The sequence below is a fragment of the Anolis carolinensis genome, unplaced genomic scaffold (genome assembly GCF_035594765.1).
Source record: "Anolis carolinensis isolate JA03-04 unplaced genomic scaffold, rAnoCar3.1.pri scaffold_13, whole genome shotgun sequence".
Lineage (NCBI taxonomy): Eukaryota > Metazoa > Chordata > Lepidosauria > Squamata > Dactyloidae > Anolis > Anolis carolinensis.
In genome coordinates this window covers 13,459,265-13,478,803 of record NW_026943824.1, presented here as the reverse complement: position 1 = coordinate 13,478,803, position 19,539 = coordinate 13,459,265, and the positions used below count along the sequence as shown (strand labels likewise).

At 43.4% G+C, this 19,539-nt stretch overlaps 1 protein-coding gene across 1 annotated transcript in view; it reads left to right on the top strand.

Annotated features, from left to right (window-relative positions):
• The window catches only part of caskin1 (CASK interacting protein 1), a 170,385-nt gene that overhangs the window by 64,285 nt on the left and 86,561 nt on the right, over positions 1–19,539 (top strand). The gene's annotated exons all lie outside the window — the stretch shown is intronic.

The window sequence follows — 19,539 nt, the reverse complement described above, 5'->3', positions numbered from 1 at the left end:
TGGAAAAGGGCCCTTTGACCCGGAGAGGAAGGGATTGAATTGGAGGCAGTGGAGGAAAAGCGTAAGAGGATTTGAATCCGGAGCGGCACAAGAAGGGGAGGATGGGGCCGGCTGTAAGGCTGCCAAATGGGTCACGGCGACGCTCCGTTTCGGCCCTTCCTCCATCGCGGCTGAGGATTTGTGAGGTTTGTGTGCGTTGTGACAGGCATGGCTCACTATTGAGGAATTGCCATCCTTTCCATCCTCTCCAGTTGCCATATAATTCTGGATTCTGTCTTTGGTTCATTTGATTTAGGATAGTAGCATGCCAAATTGAACAAGTCAGACATTGTCAAGATTGGGTTTACAAAGATGCATTTGGGCATCCCTTTCCTGGATCCCCCAAATCCAAAACACTGGCTGAGAGATGTGCTTTGGACACAAACCTGTGCGCAATGTGTTGCGGTGTTGCACAATTTGCATCGACACAGAGGGACACATTCCTCTTCTTAGAGGCAGTTCAAATATTATCCAGCTTTGGAAACAAGAAAGTGCTGTCTAACGCATTCCCGTTCCTGGATCCCCAAATCCAAAACACTGGCTGAGTGATGTGCTTTCCATGGACACAAACCTGTGCACAATGTGTTGCAATGTTGCACGATCTTGCGTCGATGTATTTTTGGATGATGAGTGCAGATCCCAGTAGGGTAGCCTTTTGCAATTGACAGATTGTAATTTTGTCAATGTCTATTGTTTCCAAATGCCGGCTGAGATCTTTTGGCACGGCACCCAGTGTGCCCATCACCACCGGGACCACCTGCACTGGTTTCTGCCAGAGTCTTTGAAGTTCCATCTTGAGGTCCTGAGAGCGGCTGAGTTTTTCCTGTTGTTTTTCGTCAATGCGACTGTCACCTGGGATGGCGACATCAATGATCCAAACCTTTTTCTTTTCCACAACTGTGATGTCTGGTGTGTTGTGTTCCAGAACTTTGTCAGTCTGGATTCGGAAGTCCCACAGTATCTTTGCGTGCTCATTTCCCAATACTTTTGCAGGTTTGTGATCCCACCAGTTCTTTACTGCTGGGAGGTGGTACTTGAGGCATAAGTTCCAATGAATCATTTGGGCTACGTAGTTGTGCCTCTGTTTGTAGTCTGTCTGTGCAATTTTCTTACAGAAGCTGAGGATATGATCAATGATTCGTCAGCTTCCTTGCAGAGTCTACATTTTGGGTCATTTTTCGATCTTGGCCTGAATTGCCTTTGTCCTGATGTCTTGCTCCTGGGCTGCAAGGATCAGGCCTTCTGTCTCCTTCTTCAGGGTCCCATTCGTGAGCCAGAGCCAGGTCTTCTTCTTGTCAGCTTTTCCTTCAATTTTGTCAAGGAACTTTCCATGCAATGTTTTGTTGTGCCAGCTGTCAGCTCTAGTTTGTAGTGCGGTTTTCTTGTACTGTTTTTTTGTCTGCTGTGCTTTGAGGAGTTTCTGATTTTTGACTTCAGTCAAAGCAGGTTCTTCACTTTGTTTTACATATTCTGCCAGGGCATGTTCTTCTTCTTTGACTGCTTGTTTGACTTGCAAGAGTCCTCTGCTCCCTGATCTTCTAGGCAGATATAGCTGGTCAACATCACTGTGAGGGTGCAGTGAATGATGAATGGTCATGAGTTTTCTTGTTTTTCTGTCCAAATTGTCCAGTTCCACCTGTGTACAGTTTATGATGCCCGCAGTATATCTTATATTTATGGCCTTGATGGTGTTGCCTCCATTGAGCTTGCTTTTGAGAATTTTGAGAATTTTTCTGACCCTTTGTGAGTATTCTTTACTGACCACAGTTTTCAGATGTTCATACTTGATGTTGTCCAGCTGTAATATGCCCAGACATCTATAGGCCTCTGGCTGGTGACACTTTATTGTTTGGCCATTAGGCATATTTATGCCCTCACTTTCAATGATTTTTCCCTTCTTCAATGCCACTGTTGAACATTTGTCCAAACCAAACTCCATGCTGATATCAGTGCTAAAAATTCAGACAGTGTTAGTCAGAGACTGGATTTCAGTTTCCGTTTTTCCATACAGCTTCAGGTCATCCATGTACATCAGATGCGAAATTTTGTGATAATTCTTAGATGTTTGATAGCCGAGATTTGTTTTTTGTAAGATTGTTGACAGAGGGATCATGGCAATAATGAAAAGCAGAGGCTTGCTCGGTGTTTATGGCCTTGATGGTGTTGCCTCCATTGAGCTTGCTTTTGAGAATTTTTCTGACCCTTTGTGTGTATTATTATTATTATTATTATTATTATTATTATTATTATTATTATTATTATTTTGCCCAAACTGGTTCTGCAGCAGCAGAACGGAAACAGTACCAAATCAATCCCCAGGTCTTTGCAGGCTCAGCCAATCGACTTCATGCACTTCATTTTCCAGTTATCACACACAGCACAGTGCCTTTGCAAACCATGACAAGATGACGTACATTTTTGAAGTGTGACTCCAGCCAAGAATATATATGTATTAGCTTTGGAAGCATAGGGAAGGGTTAACACCCCTGTGGTGTTTGTTTTGCTGTCTGAGCTCCTGTTCAGAAGATTACACCTCACTTTCTGTCCCTGTGATAATTGGATTTTGAAACATTTGGCTTGTTGTAGAAGGAAGGATTGGAGAGAAAGCTTCAGTGGAGCCTCCTTTTCTCTATAATAATAAGGGAAAAGTGGATTTCCCTTCTGAGGGGAAGATTCATTTTCTGTTGTCTCAGCCCCGTTTGTAAGTCACATATTTGTAACCCGGGGACTGCCTGTCATGTAATATATTGGCCCCGTGAATGGGGTCTCGTGGCACGTTTTTCGCTATGCTGTTTCCTCTCTTCTTGCATTGGCATCTCACTGAGGGTTTGGTTCCAGGACCCCCAAAATCTCAATTACTGTATTTACTTGAATTTAATACTCACCCTTTTTGGGCAAATGACCTTGCCAAAATTGGGGTGCGCATTAGATTCACATCATACGATCATCTTTGTTCGGAGCCAAAGCGAAAGGGGCTCCTATTGGAGAGACAGCACCCCCAGTTAAATGCCCTTGGCTCAATGCTATGCAATTTTGGGAGTTGTAGTTTGGTGAGAAAGCTCAAAACCTTGTCAAACGACAGCCCACAGGATTCCATAGCATTGAACCAAGGCAGTTAAAATAGATTAATTCTACAGCATAGATCAGGGGTCCCCAAACTAAGGCCCGGGGGCCGGATGCCATTTATCCGGCCCCCACGGCACAAGGGCAGAAGGGGGTTGGGCTAAATGACCCAAGGGTTCTCTTCTTCTCTTACAACCATTACTATTATTATTATTATTATTATTATTATTATTATTATTATTATTATTTCTTTTCCACAACTGTGATGTCTGGTGTGTTGTGTTCCAGAACTTTGTCAGTCTGGATTTGGAAGTCCCACAGTATCTTTGCCTGCTCATTTTCCAACACTTTTGCAGGTTTGTGATCCCACCAGTTCTTTACTGCTGGGAGGTGGTACTTGAGGCATAAGTTCCAATGAATCATTTGGGCCACATAGTTGTGCCTCTGTTTGTAGTCTGTCTGTGCGATTTTCTTACAGCAGCTGAGGAGATGATCGATGGTTTCGTCGGTTTCCTTATTATTATTATTATTGTATGACACAGCAAACAAGATAGCCATGCTGGATTTCATATCACAAAATCACAAGTCGAACACTTCCCAAGTGTCTAGGACTGTGTGATGTATTATTATTATTATTATTATTATTATTATTATTATTATTATTATTATTATTGTTATTGCTCGGTGGCCAACTATAGTCCGGCCCTCCAATGGTCCGAAGGATTGTGAACTGGCCCCCTGTTTAAAAAGTTTGGGGACCCCTGGCATAGATGGACCCCAAGGTTTCAATCACTGGAAGCTTTGGTGTCCTAACACTATTGTTTGTAACAAAGGCATTCCAAGCAGGTGGCAACAGTAATGCGCACCTTTTTTGGCCAAATTACAAAGAGCGCACTTTTTGCCGCTGTGATAATGATTGAGTCATAAACATAAGAGGGTTATAGCAAAGAGATTGCATCAGCAATGTCCCTTACTGATGACCTATCAGCAGGTGGCTCTATAAAGAGCAGGAAAGAATCCATCTTTCTCTCTCCTGTGTGACTCAGTGTGAATAGCTTCCTATGTTGTATGTATATGTATGTATGTTGTATCGGATGACTCTGATGGTTTAGAAGTACAAGGAATGAGGATCTGTGGATCCTGATTGTATAGTTTTATATATTGCAATGGTGAAGGTTAAAACCTTTGGATATTTTGGATGAAAAGCTGAACATGTGAGTTTACTAATCAGTGTATGTAGATAAGGTCAGATGTTGGCAGTTGGACTCTGCTTTTTTTCATGTCAGGAGCAACCAGAGTTGCTTCTGGAGTGAGAGAATTGGCTGTCTGCAAGGACGTTGCCCATGGGACGCCCGGATGTTTTGATGTTCTACCATCCTTGTGGGAGGCTTCTCTCATGTCCCCGAATGGAGCTGGAGCTGATAGAGGGAGCTCATCCACGCTCTCCCCAGGTAGGATTCGAACCTGGCAGCCTTCAGGTCAGCAACCCAACCTTCAAGTCATGAGGCTTTTATCCCCTAGGCCACCGGAGGCTCCTTGATAGGAATCTTCTGACAGATGGGCTGAAGCATGCTTTTATTGTGAAAGGTCTCTCTTGTATTTTGCTTGCTTCTGGGACACTTGTTAACCAGCTTGCTGTGGTTCAGGGAGGTCATGATTTGGAAACTATAAATCACTTCATGTACCAGCATCCCAAGGGCCCCTGGTGGCGCAGCGTGTTAAAGCACTGAGCTGTTGAACTTGTGGACTGAAAGGTCACAGGTTTGAATCCGGGGAGCGGAGTGAGCACCCGCTGTTGGCCCCAGCTTCTGCCATGCTAGCAGTTCGAAAACATGCCAATGTGAGTAGATCAATAGGGAAGGGAACGGCGCTCCATGCAGTCATGCCAGTGGCCGCATGACCTTGGAGGTGTCTACGGACAGTGCCGGCTCTTCGGCTTAGAAATGGAGATGAGCACCAACCCAAAGAGTGTGAGTAGATCAATAGGTACTGCTCTGGCGGGAAGGTAATGGCACTCCATGCAGTCATGCCAGTGGCCACATAACCTTGGAGGTGTCTACGGACAACGCCGGCTCTTCGGCTTAGAAATGGAGATGAGCACCAACCCAAAGAGTATGAGTAGATCAATAGGTACTGCTCTGGCAGGAAGGTAACAATGCTCCATGCAGTCATGCCAGTGGCCACATGACCTTGGAGGTGTCTATGGACAACGCCGGCTCTTCGGCTTAGAAATGGAGATGAGCACCAACCCAAAGAGTGTGAGTAGATCAATAGGTACTGCTCTGGCGGGAAGGTAATGGCACTCCATGCAGTCATGCCAGTGGCCACATAACCTTGGAGGTGTCTACGGACAACGCCGGCTCTTCAGCTTAGAAATGGAGATGAGCACCAACCCAAAGAGTATGAGTAGATCAATAGGTACTGCTCTGGCGGGAAGGTAACAATGCTCCATGCAGTCATGCCAGTGGCCACATGACCTTGGAGGTGTCTATGGACAACGCCGGCTCTGTTGCTTGTGTTGTCAAAGGCTTTCATGGCCAGAATCACAGGGTTGTTGTGTGTTTTCGGGGCTGTATGGCCGTGTTCCAAGGGGCCCCTGGTGGCGCAGTGTGTTCAAGTGCTGAGCTGCTGAACTTGCAGACCGAAAGGTCCCAGGTTCAAATCCGGGGAGCGGAGTGAGCGCCCGCTGTTAGCTCCAGCTCCTGCCAACCTAGCAGTTCGAAAACATGCAAATGTGAGTAGATCAAAAGGTACCTCTCTGGCGGGAAGGTAAGGGCTCTCCATGCAGTCATGCCAGTGGCCACATGACTTTGGAGGTGTCTATGGACAACGCCGGCTCTTTGGCTTAGAAATGGAGATGAGCACCAAGCCCCAGAATCGGACACGACTAGACTTAATGTCAGGGGAAAACCTTTACACAACACTTTAGATTTGACAGTGCATGAGACTCGATACGGGTATATGCAAGTGGCATTATATCCACTGGTGACGGTCCCCGTGGCACGTCTTTTGTATGCCGCTTCGTCTGCTCCGCCCTTGGCATCTCTCCAAGGGAAAGGTGCCTTTTTGGAGGCGAAGGTGTTGCTCCGGTCGGTGCGCCATGCGCTCCTGCTGAACCGGGTCCTTCCTGGCAGCGCCGGCTACGGCAGGGCTGCCATCCTGCCGGCGAGTGTTTGCCCACAGCAGACGGTTTGTCGGCTGTCTCCGTCGGTAGCAGATGGCCGCCTGCCTCCTCGTGCCCCCCTTCCGTGCATTTGTATGTGCATCTCTATGTGCGTGCACTTTCATGCGGGCCCGGCTTAGGGCGGCCGAACGATGCCGGAGCCTCCCTGCCCCCTTCCTCCGTCTCGCTGCTCTTCTGTACATTCGATCTGGATCAAACACAACACGGGGAGCCATTTTCTGTTTACAGAAAATGCCATGATTCAGAATTATTGTGATTCAAAGCATGGCATCGCTTGTAATTACAGCAAGACCTTGGTTTGATTTCAGGATCCCCCAAATTCCGGGATTCTCAAGTCCCATTATATTTGATGCCATTGCAAAATGTTATCCCTAATATAAAATGGCAAAATCAAGATAATATAAGATAGGGAATATGTTCAAGCCTTGGATGGTGGAATCCGTGGTTGCAGAATCCATGGCTGCTCAAGTCCCATTTTAATGGCGAGTCCCATTCTGTGCAATCCGTGGATGCAGAATCCATAAGTACAGAGACTCAAATGTAACTGCACTGAAAAATATCATCATCATCTTATTATTTTATAATGACACAGCAAACAAGATCGATATGCTGGATTTCGTATCACAAAATCACAAGTTGAACACTTCCCAAGCGTCTAGGACTGTGTGATGTATTTTGTATTATTATTATTATTATTATTATTATTATTATTATTATTATTATTATTATTATTTTATTATGACACAGCAAACAAGATCGATATGCTGGATTTCGTATCACAAAATCACAAGTTGAACACTTCCCAAGCGTCTAGGACTGTGTGATGTATTTTGTATTATTATTATTATTATTATTATTATTATTATTATTATTATTATTATTATTATTATTATTTTATTATGACACAGCAAACAAGATAGATATGCTGGATTTCGTATCACAAAATCACAAGTCGAACACTTCCCAAGTGTCTAGGACTGTGTGATGTATTTTCGGATGATGTGCGCAGATCCCAGCAGGGTGGCCTTTTGCAGTTGGCAGATCGTAATTTTGTCAATGTCTATTGTTTCCAAATGCCGGCTGAGATCTTTTGGCACGGCACCCAATGTGCCCATCACCACCGGGACCACCTGCACTGGTTTCTGCCAGAGTCTTTGAAGTTCAATCTTGAGGTCCTGAGAGCGGCTGAGTTTTTCCTGTTGTTTTTTGTCAATGCAACTGTCACCTGGGATGGCGACATCAATGATCCAAACCTTTTTCTTTTCCACAACTGTGATGTCTGGTGTGTTGTGTTCCAGAACTTTGTCAGTCTGGATTCGGAAGTCCCACAGTATCTTTGCGTGCTCATTTCCCAATACTTTTGCAGGTTTGTGATCCCACCAGTTCTTTGCTGCTGGGAGGTGGTACTTGAGGCATAAGTTCCAATGAATCATTTGGGCCACGTAGTTGTACCTCTGTTTGTAGTCTGTCTGTGCAATTTTCTTACAGCAGCTGAGGATATGATCAATGGTTTCGTCGGTTTCCTTGCAGAGTCTGCATTTTGGGTCATCATGCAAATACTAAAACAGTATTAAGCACAATTAGTATTAAAACAATTCTGATTAAATCCATAAAAATATTTTAAAAACATTCAGGCATTTGACTAACAAACCTCTTAGGAACCACAGTGTACAATGGCATCATAAAATGGCCAAATCCAGGTTTGCTTTTGGGGATTTTCAAGTCATGGATGTTTGAATCCATGGATGCTGATGCTCCAGTCCCATTGTATACAATGGCCTCATCCAATGGCCAAATCAAGGCTTGCTTTTGGGAATATTTCAAAATATTTTCAAGCTGCGGATGGCTGAACCTGTGGATGCGGAGGGGCGACTGTGCCGTAAGCAGATTGTCAGTCCAAATAGCGCAGAGGCTGGTGTATTAAACGGCCCGTCACAAGTCTGCAATGTTGTGGATGTGATGGGATGCATACACGGAGAAGATGTGGCCTGCAGTCTACGGAGAAGGAAGCCCGGGGCTGTAGGGACCCTTTCGGGACCAAAAGCATGCCCTCCGAAGCTGGAAGCTGGACCATCATTCTCTCCCATTTATACCAGTTTGAGTTAGGCGAGACCCCAAGGGCCATCCAGTCCAACCCCCTTCTGCATTTTGGATGCACGGGATGAATTCTGCACTCTTGAGACTTAGCACCCAAGCTTCATTTGGATAAATACCATTGGAATACCAACTGGAAAGGTTGTTGCTGTTGCTGTTCGAATAATGTTGTGCACTGGAAATCTTGTTTTGTTGTTGCTCAAATAATATTGTCCACTGGAAACATTGATGATGTTATTGTTGCACGAATACCATTGTCCACTGGAAACGTCGTTGTTGTTTTTATACCATTATCCACTGGAAATGTTGTTGCTGCTGTTGTTGTTGCTTTTGCTGCTGTTGTTGCTGCTCAGATACCATTATCCACTGGAAATGTTGTTGCTGCTGTTGTTGTTGCTTTTGCTGCTGTTGTTGCTGCTCAGATACCATTGTCCACTGGAAATGTCCACTGGAGTTGTTGTTGTTGTTTTTGGAGTACTATTATTCCCTGGAAACGTCATTGTTGCTGGTGCTGCTCAAATACCATTGTCCACTTGAAACGTTGTTGTTGTTGTTGTTGCTTGAATACTGTTGTCCACTGGAAATGTTGTTGTTGTTTTTGGAGTACTATTATCCCCTGGAAACATCATTGTTGCTGGTGCTGCTCAAATACCATTTTGTTGATGTTGATGTTGTTTTTACTGGAATACTATTGTCCACTGGAATTGTTGTTGTTGTTGTCAGAGTACTATTATCCCCTGGAAACACCGTTGTTGCTGGTGCCGCTCAAATACCATTGCTCGCTGGAAACGTTGTTGTTGATGATGTTGTTGCTTGAATACCATTATCCACTGGAAATGTTGTTGTTGATGATGTTGTTGCTTGAATACTATTATCCACTGGAAATGTTGTTGTTGATGTTGTTGTTGCTTGAATACTATTATCCACTGGAAACACTCATTGTTGCTGGTGCTGCTCAGATACCATTGTCCACTGGAAACGTTATTGTTGATGTTGTTGTTTCTTGAATACTATTGTCCACTGAAGTTTTTGTTGTTGTTGGAGTACCATTGTCCCCTGGAAACATTGTTGTTGCTGGTGCTGCTCAAATACCATTGTGTACAGGTAACTGTATTGTTGATGTTATTGTTGCTCGAATACTATTGTCCACTGGAAATGTTGTTGTTGTTGTTGCTTTTGGAGTACTATTATCCCCTGGAAACGTCATTGTTGCTGGTGCTGCTCAAATAACATTGTGTACAGGTAACAGTATTGTTGATGTTGTTGTTGCTCGAATACTATTGTCCACTAGAAATGTTGTTGTTGTTGTTGTTTGAATACCATTGCCCATTGGAAATGTTGTTGTTGGAGTACCACTGTCTCCTGAAAACGTCATTGTTGCTGGAGCTGCTGAAATACCATTGTTCACTGGAAACATTATTGTTGATGTTGTTGTTGCTCGAATACTATTGTCCACTGGAAATGTTGTTGTTGTTGTTTGAATACCATTGCCTATTGGAAATGTTGTTGTTGGAGTACTATTGTCCCCTGAAAACGTTATTGTTGCTGGAGCTGCTCAAATACCATTGTCCACTGGAAATGTTATTGTTGATGTTGTTGTTTCTTGAATACCATTGTCCACTGGAAATATGTTGTTGATGTTGTTGTTTCTTGAATACCATTGTCCACTGGAAACGTTATTGTTGATGTTGTTGTTTCTTGAATACCATTGTCCACTGGAAATAATGTTGTTGTTGTTGTTTGAATACCATTGTCTACTGGAAATGTTGTTGTTCCTCAATGGGCCCTTTAGATGCAGCTCAGTTTCATTTTCAGGCCCTGGAGAAGGCAGATGTATGTACATACATACATAACATACGTCTTGTTAATCATGTCAAAAAATATAATACAGGTCGAGCATCCTTTATTTATAATTCCGAACTGTCTTCCTTTGTGGCATAATATAATACGGTACTATAATAATATACTATAATTGTATGCCAGGTGTGTTCTGAACACACCTGTGCCACTCGGAAGGTGAAGACCGCCTGCTCCGTTAATGGCTGGTTTGGCTAACGCAGCCTCTCGCTATTTTTCTCTTATTTGGGCTGAAGGATATTTCGGTGCCTGAGTGGGAGAATGTTTGTTTAGTGTATTTCTCTGAGCCCTTTTTAAAACGTGGGCAGGGAAGCCACAGGCAGAAAATCCCAGGGAAGATTAAGCAAAGCTTCTCCGTCCCTCCGCCGATTCTGGAATGAGGCCACGGAAGCGGATGCCAGGGAGGGGACCCCGGAGGCCATTTAGACCAACCCCTTGGCGTATGCAATCAAAAGCACTGGCTTGTTTTGAGCTGTTGTGTTAATATTGATTATTAATATTAGCCATTGCAGGGTTCCATAGAGGCTAGCCCAGGCATGGGCAAACTTCGGCCCTCCTTGTGTTTTAGACTTTGACTCCCACAATTCTTGAGAGCCTACCGGTTGTTAAACCACATTAATTCTTCAGTGTAGATGCACCTAATGTTAATAATAGCAGATGGCGAATGTTGGCTTCTGCTATAATGGATACTGTATATACTCAAGTATAAGCCTAGTTTTTCAGCCCTTTTTTTAAGACTGAAAAAGCCCCCCTCGGCTTATACTCAGGTGAGGGTCCTGGTTGGCTTATATTTGGGTCAGCTTATACTCCTGTATATATGGTACAGTAGAATCTCACTTATCCAACATAAACAGGCTGGCAGAATGTTGGATAAGCGAATATGGTGGATAATAAGGAGGCATTAAGGAAAAGCCTATTAAATATCAAATTAGGTTATGATTTTACAAATGAAGCACCAAAACATTGTTAGACAACAAATATGGCAGAAAAAAATAGTTCAATACACAGTAATGCTATGTAGTAATTACTGTATTTATGAATTTAGCACCAAAATATCATGATGTATTGAAAACATTGACTCCAAAAATGCGTTGGATAATCCAGAACGTTGGATAATTGAGACCCTACTGTATTTATTTTGCCATACCAAATGCACTGCCGAATAGTCATTATGCCTTGGGTGCGTCTACATTGTAGAATTAGCTCACTTTGATCCCACTTGGAGAAATAGGACCATAGAATGATAGGATCCTGGAGTTGAGAAGATCCTTTAAAGGCCATCTAGTTCATCCCCTTCTATTATGCAGAAGGACACCATCAAAGCCCTCCCAACAGATGGCCATCCAGACTCATAAACCTTAGCAGGCTCATGGAGAAATAGGACTATAGATTCATAGGATCCTAGAGTTGGAAGGGTCCTCTAAAGGCCATCTGTTCTCACCCCTTCTACCATGCAGAAGGACACCATCAGAGCCCTCCCGACAGATGGCCATCCAGCCTCATAGACCTTAGCAGGCTCGTGGAGAAATAGGACTATAGAACCATAGGAGTTGGGAGGGCCCTCTAAAGGCCATCTAGTCCAGCCTCTTCTACTATGTGGAAGGACACCATCAAAGCCTTCCCAACAGATGGCCATCCAGCCTCATAGACCTTAGCAGGCTCGTGGAGAAATAGGACTATAGAACCATAGGAGTTGGGAGGGCCCTCTAAAGGCCATCTAGTCCAGCCCCTTCTACTATGTGGAAGGACACCATCAAAGCCTTCCCAACAGATGGCCATCCAGCCTCATAGACCTTACCAGGCTCATGGAAAAATAGAACCATAGAATCATAGGATCCTGGAGTTGAGAGGGTCCTTTAAAGGCCATCTAGTTCATCCCTACCTACCATGCAGAAGGACACCATCAAAGCCCTCCCAACAGATGGCCATCCAGCCTCATTGATCTTAGCAGGCTCATGGAGAAAGAGGTCTAGAGAGCCATAGGAACCCCTAAAGGCCATCCGGCCTGGCTCCTTCTACCATGCAAAGGGACACAATCAAAGTCCTTCGAACAGATGGCCACCCAGCCTCTGGTTCAAAGTTTGGACTAAAATCTGGAGCGAATTCTCCCTTTGTTTTGTGCCACCGATGACAGCGCCTTGCGAAACAAATGGAGAGAGCACGACATGCCTATTTGTATTTTTTGAAAAGACAAGAGCCACTTTGGTTTTCTAAATGCCGTATAATTAGTAGGGAATAATAATAATAATAATCTCTTGCCGGCTTGCTCATCGCCTGTTCCTCTCCTTGCATTGGAAGCAACACAACAGCGAGTGTCTTGCGTCTCCCTCCCACACGCGAGGAGGAGAGACAGGTCCGCACTTCCTCCCAGGCGTCGATGATGTTTATTAGGCTTCCCCTTGTTCCATTCGGAAGCGCACGACCGAGGCGCACGGCAGAGACGTGCCGCAGGTTCTGTCTTTTCCCCGAAAGATGCAGCAAAAGGGAAATCTCGCCTTTGCCAAATGGGCGAATCATTGCATCGGCTCCAGTTGCAGCTCCTGGTTCGGAAGGGGCTATTTTTAGGCCCATTTAGGCCGCGGTCAAGTGGAGTGCTTCCAAAAAGGGTGGACAGAATGGAAATAGGGTGCAGAAGGACCGATCGGGAACATTTGGGAGGAGCAGGCAGATAGGGAACAGGACTCTCCAGAGGCATGGTATAAATAATAATAATAATAATAATAATAATAATAATAATAATAATAATAATAATAAAACATGATGGAGCACTGGAAAGCTGAACTGTTTGTTGGAAATGAAAGCTATGGACTTGTCAACATCAGGAGAGGAATTTTCCAGGGAGACTCATTGTCCCCTCTGCTTTTCATTATTGCCATGATCCCTCTGTCAACAATCTTACAAAAAACAAATCTCGGCTATCAAACATCTAAGAAATCTCACAAAATTTCGCATCTGATGTACATGAATGACCTGAAGCTGTATGGGAAAACGGAAACTGAAATCCAGTCTCTGACTAACACTGTCCGAATTTTTAGCACTGATATCAGCATGGAGTTTGGTTTGGACAAATGTTCGACAGTGGCATTGAAGAAGGGAAAAATCATTGAAAGTGAGGGCATAAATATGCCCAATGGCCAAACAATAAAGTGTCATCAGCCAGAGGCCTATAAATATCTGGGCATATTACAGCTGAACAACATCAAGCATGAACATGTGAAGACTGTGGTCAGCAAAGAATACACACAAAGGGTCAGAAAAATTCTCAAAAGCAAGCTCAATGGAGGCAACACCATCAAGACCATAAACACCTGGGCCATACCTGTCATAAGATATACTGCTGGCATCATAAACTGGACACAGATGGAACTGGACAATTTGGACAGAAAAACAAGAAAACTCATGACCATTCATCATTCACTGCACCCTCGCAGTGATGTTGACCGGCTATATCTGCCTAGAAGATCAGGGGCAGAGGACTCTTACAAGTCAAACAAGCAGTCAAAGAAGAAGAACATGCCCTGGCAGAAGATGTAAAGCAAAGTGAAGAAGCTGCTTTGATTGAAGTCAAAAATCAGAAACTCCTCAAATCACAGCAGACAAAAAATCAGTACAAGAAAACCGCACTACAAACTAGAGCTGACAGCTGGCACAAGGAAGCATTGCATGGAAAGTTCCTTGACAAAATTGAAGGAAAAGCTGATAAGGAGAAGACCTGGCTCTGGCTCACGAATGGGACCCTGAAGAAGGAGACAGAAGGCCTGATCCTTGCAGCCCAGGAGCAAGACATCAGGACAAAGGCAATTCAGGCCAAGATTGAAAAATCAGCTGATGACCCAAAATGCAGACTCTGCAAGGAAACCAACGAAACCATTGATCATATCCTCAGCTGCTGTAAGAAAATTGCACAAATAGACTACAAACAGAGGCACAACTATATGGCCCAAATGATTCATTGGAACTTATGCCTCAAGTACCACCTCCCAGCGATTTTCTTGTACTGGTTTTTTGTCTGCTGTGCTTTGAGGAGTTTCTGATTTTTGACTTCAATCAAAGCAGGTACTTAATTTTGGTTTACATCTTCTGCCAGGGCATGTTCTTCTTCTTTGACTGCTTGTTTGACTTGTAAGAGTCCTCTGCCCCCTGATCTTCTAGGCAGATAGAGCCGGTCAACATCACTGCGAGGGTGCAGTGAATGATGAATGGTCATGAGTTTTCTTGTTTTTCTGTCCAAATTGTCCAGTTCTGCCTGTGTCCAGTTTATGATGCCAGCAGTATTTCTTATGACAGGTATGGCCCAGGTGTTTATGGCCTTGATGGTGTTGCCTCCATTGAGCTTGCTTTTGAGAATTTTTCTGACCCTTTGTGTGTATTCTTTGCTGACCACAGTCTTCACATGTTCATGCTTGATGTTGTCCAGCTGTAATATGCCCAGATATTTATAGGCCTCTGGCTGATGACACTTTATTGTTTGGCCATTGGGCATATTTATGCCCTCACTTTCAATGATTTTTCCCTTCTTCAATGCCACTGTCGAACATTTGTCCAAACCAAACTCCATGTTGATATCAGTGCTAAAAATTCGGACAGTGTTAGTCAGAGACTGGATTTCAATTTCCGTTTTCCCATACAGCTTCAGGTCATCCATGTACATCAGATGTGAAATTTTGTGAGATTTCTTAGATGTTTGATAACAATAATTATTATTATTATTATCATCATCATTATTATGCAGAAGGTGGATGGCCCTCTGTCAGGGGAGCTTGGATTGAGTCAATCATTTACGCCCATCTACGTCCATATTTGGTGACTTGAGGTCCCTTTTTGAGAGAGCCAGTTTGTGCCACCAGAAAGCACAAAGAAAGTTGGCAGGGATGGCTCTAGCGTGGCTTCCGCATCCCACGGCTTTCCTTCCCATTGATATGCAGCCGGGGAAGTTAGTGCTGCTCCTATTGTCCTTGGCGCTTCACGGAGGCCTACAATCCCCCATTGAGCCCTTGCCAGCCTTGGAAGGGGTTTGTTTTGGGCTGGCAACCTCAAAGCGGTTTTGTATGGAAGGGGTTTCCTTTTGTATGCAACCTTTGGTGCCAACCTTTGGACCGTCACCCTGGCAATTTGGCAAATCGCTTTCCGTTCTCTGCGTGTTGGTTAACCCAGAACAGCAATTATTGCATCCAATAGGTAGAGAAAGAGCAACCCACTTTTTGCACTTTCTCGGCTTGTGCATGGAGACTCAGGCTGGGTCTACGCTGCCATGTAATCCAGTTTCCAAATCCAGATCAGGCATGGGCAAACTTTGCACCGACTTTGCTGCTTCTTCTCTTTGCTCCTGTTCCATTGTCCTTTTGGCAAGGCTTGGATTAGACAAGAACCTGTCATGCTTTGCAAAGATACTATATGTGTGTGTGTGTGTGTTAACTTGAAAATCAAATGCATGAAGCCAACCGGCTGAGTTTGCAAGGACTTGGAAATCAGTTTGCAACTGTTGCTGTCCTGCTGCTGGAGAACCGATTTAAACAGGTTTTTCTCTCTGTTGTGTGTGAGTCTACTGAGTGTCATGATTTGCAAAGATACTGTATATGTGTGTGTGTTAACTGGAAAATCAAATGCATGAAGCCAACCGGCTGAGTTTGCAAGGACCTGGGAATCAGTTTGCAACTGTTGCTGTCCTGCTGCTGGAGAACCGGTTTGAACAGGTTTTTCTCTGTGTGTGTGTGTGTGAGTCTACTGAGTGTCATGGCTTGCAAAGATACTGTATATGTGTGTGTGTTAACTGGAAAATCAAATGCATGAAGCCAACCGGCTGAGTTTGCAAGGACCTGGGAATCAGTTTGCAACTGTTGCTGTCCTGCTGCTGGAGAACTGGTTTGAACAGGTTCTTCTCTCTCTCTGTCTGTGTGAGTGTACTGAGTGTCATGATTTGCAAAGATAATATATATATGTGTATGTTAACTTGAAAATCAAATGCATGAAGCCAACCTGCTAAGTTTTCAACTTAGCAAGTTTGCAACTGTTGCTCTCCTGCTGCTGGAGAACCGGTTTGAACAGGTTTCTCTGTGTGTGTGTGTGTGTGTGTGTGTGTGTGTGAGTCTACTGAGTGTCATGGCTTGCAAAGATACTATATATGTGTGTGTGCTAACTGGAAAATCAAATGCATGAAGCCAACTGGCTGAGTTTGCAAGGACCTGGGAATCAGTTTGCAACTGTTGCTGTCCTGCTACTGGAGAACCGGTTTGAACAAGTTTTTCTCTCTGTGTGTGAGAGAGAGTCTACTGAATACTGACTGGAAAGAAGATGGCTCTGTACCCAGAGAGGCCTGACTATTTCTGACGCCTTGTTTGCTGCTGATCTTCAATGAAATATATTTATGGACTATTTTTTTAGCTTCTCATAGACTTTGCAGGGGGGGTTGGTTAACCCAAATTCAGGTTTTTTTTAACCTGAAAAATTTTGTGAGTGGTTTGAAACCCTATCCCCCCCCCCCCCCTCTTTCTTGGCTACAGGCTTGGATGCAACCTAGAATTGCATTGGCCTTTTTTGCTGCTGGCTTGTGTCCGGCTTGTGATCCTCGGCTCAATAATATATGATGCTGGGACTTGCCGTTAAGAGAGTCACCAACCCTCTTAGGCTGTAAAAGCCTTGCAAAACTACAACTCCCAGGGTTCCAGGGCCGGCAAATGCATTCGTGCGAGAGCAATCCGCCCTAGCGCTAGAACGAAAAGGTGAGACCCCCATGACCCAGTGTGACCCTCTCCGGATCCTTTGGCTGTTCCCTTAATAACGTCGCATCGTAATAAGATCAAACCAGGCTCCTGGTCGCCGAAAGGCAGAGAGCGGTGCATTTCGGGAGCGACAGCGCATCGGGCGCCACGTCAGTCCCTTTCGTTGGGACCTCACGCGACCTTTGGGTGCCTTCTGCTGTGGTTTTTGCAAGATTCTGCAACGATTATTTTGCAAGTTTCACGATCCGTACATTTCTATTCGCCGCTCAACACCATGGGTGCATCCAAGCTCAATCAATGCGCTTTGACATCCCTCGAATGGCTCAAGCTCAGTGCAATGGGTCCCTGGGAGTTGTAGTTCAACCTTTTTAATGCAGTGGGGTTCTGCGTGCGAATCCATCTGAAATCCTTAGGACAGGCTGCTCTCTCAGTCTCAGTACTTTCAAAGCCATCAACATTGCCATCATCATCATAGCTATGAAGTTGGTGATTATTATTACAGTATTATATTATTATTATTATTATTATTATTATTATTATTATTATTATTATTAATGATAATAATAATAATGCAATGGGGTTCTGCATCTGAAATCCTTGGGACAGGCTGTTCTCTCAGCCTCACTACTTTCAAAGCCATCAACACTGCCATCATCATCATAGCTGTGAAGTTGGTGATTATTATTACAGTATATTATTATTATTATTAATAATAATAATAATAATAATAATAATAATAATAATGCTGCAATGGGGTTCTGCATGCGAATCCATCTGAAATCCTTGGGACAGGCTGTTCTCTCAGTCTCACTGCTTTCAAAGCCATCAACATTGCCATCATCATCATAGCTATGAAGTTGGTGATTGTTATTACAGTATATTAATAATAATAATAATAATAATAATAATAATAATAATAGTGCAATGGGGTTTGTGTGCAAATCCATCTGAAATCCTTGGGACGGGCCATTCTCTCAGCCTCACTGCTTTCAAAGCCATCAACATTGCCATCATAACTATGAAGTTAGTGATTGTTATTACAGAATAATAATAATAATAATAATAATAATAATAATAATAATAATAATAATAATGCAATGGGGTTTGTGTGCAAATCCATCTGAAATCCTCGGGACAGGCTGTTCTCTCAGCCTCACTACTTTTAAAGCCATCAACATTGCCATCATCATCATAGCTATGAAGTTGATGATTGTTATTACAGTATATTATTATTATTATTATTAATAATAATAATATTAATAATAATAATAATAATAATAATAATAATAATAATAATAATAATAATATACAGATGTACACATAATAAAAGTGAAAAATGTGTTGGATGACTTTGGACAAATCACACCTTTCCTTCAGTGGAGGGCTGAAGTTAGTGATTATTATTACAGAATAATAATAATAATAATAATAATCCAAAAATACATAATACTAATAATAATAATAATCAGGACCTCAAGATTGAATTTCAAAGACTCTGGCAGAAACCAGTGCAGGTGGTCCCAGTGGTGATGGGCACATTGGGTACTGTGCCAAAAGACTTCAGCTGGCATTTGGAAACAATAGACATTGACAAAATTACGATCTGCCAACTGCAAAAGGCCACCCGACTGGGATCTGCGCGCATCATCCGAAAATACATCACACAATCCTAGACACTTGGGAAGTGTTCGACTGGGTTTTTCCTGTTGTTTTTCGTCAATGCAACTGTCACCTGGGATGGCAACATCAATGATCCAACCCTTTTTCTTTTCCACAACTGTGATGTCTGGTGTGTTGTGTTCCAGAACTTTGTCCGTCTGGATTCGGAAGTCCCACAGTATCTTTGCGTGCTCATTTTCCAATACTCTTGTAGGTTTGTGATCCCACCAGTTCTTTACTGCTGGGAGGTGGTACTTGAGGCATAAGTTCCAATGAATCATTTGGGCCACATAGTTGTGCCTCTGTTTGTAGTCTGTCTGTGCGATTTTCTTACAGCAGCTGAGGATATAATCAATGGTTTTGTCGGTTTCCTTGCACAGTCTGCATTTTGGGTCATCAGCTGATTTTTCGATCTTGGCCTGAATGGCCTTTGTTCTGATGTCTTGCTCCTGGGCTGCAAGGATCAGGCCTTCTGTCTCCTTCTTCAGGGTCCCATTCGTGAGCCACAGCCAGGTCTTCTCCTTATCAGCTTTTCCTTCAATTTTGTCAAGGAACTTCCCATGCAATGTTTTGTTGTGCCAGCTGTCAGCCCTAGTTTGTAGTGCGGTTTTCTTGTACTGGTTTTTTGTCTGCGGTGCTTTGAGGAGTTTCTGATTTTTGACTTCGATCAAAGCAGGTTCTTCACTTTGCTTTACATATTATTATTATTATTATTATTATTATTATTATTATTATTATTATTATTATATGTACATGACAACACAGCATGCATGCACATTAGGTCCAAGTGTCTGGGATTCATCTCTGATTATTATTATTATTATTATTATTATTATTATTATTATTATTATTATTAAGTGGGAGCCATTGCGTGCACACTTGCCATCCATATTGCTTGTTTTGCATGCTCAATTCAACCCCCAT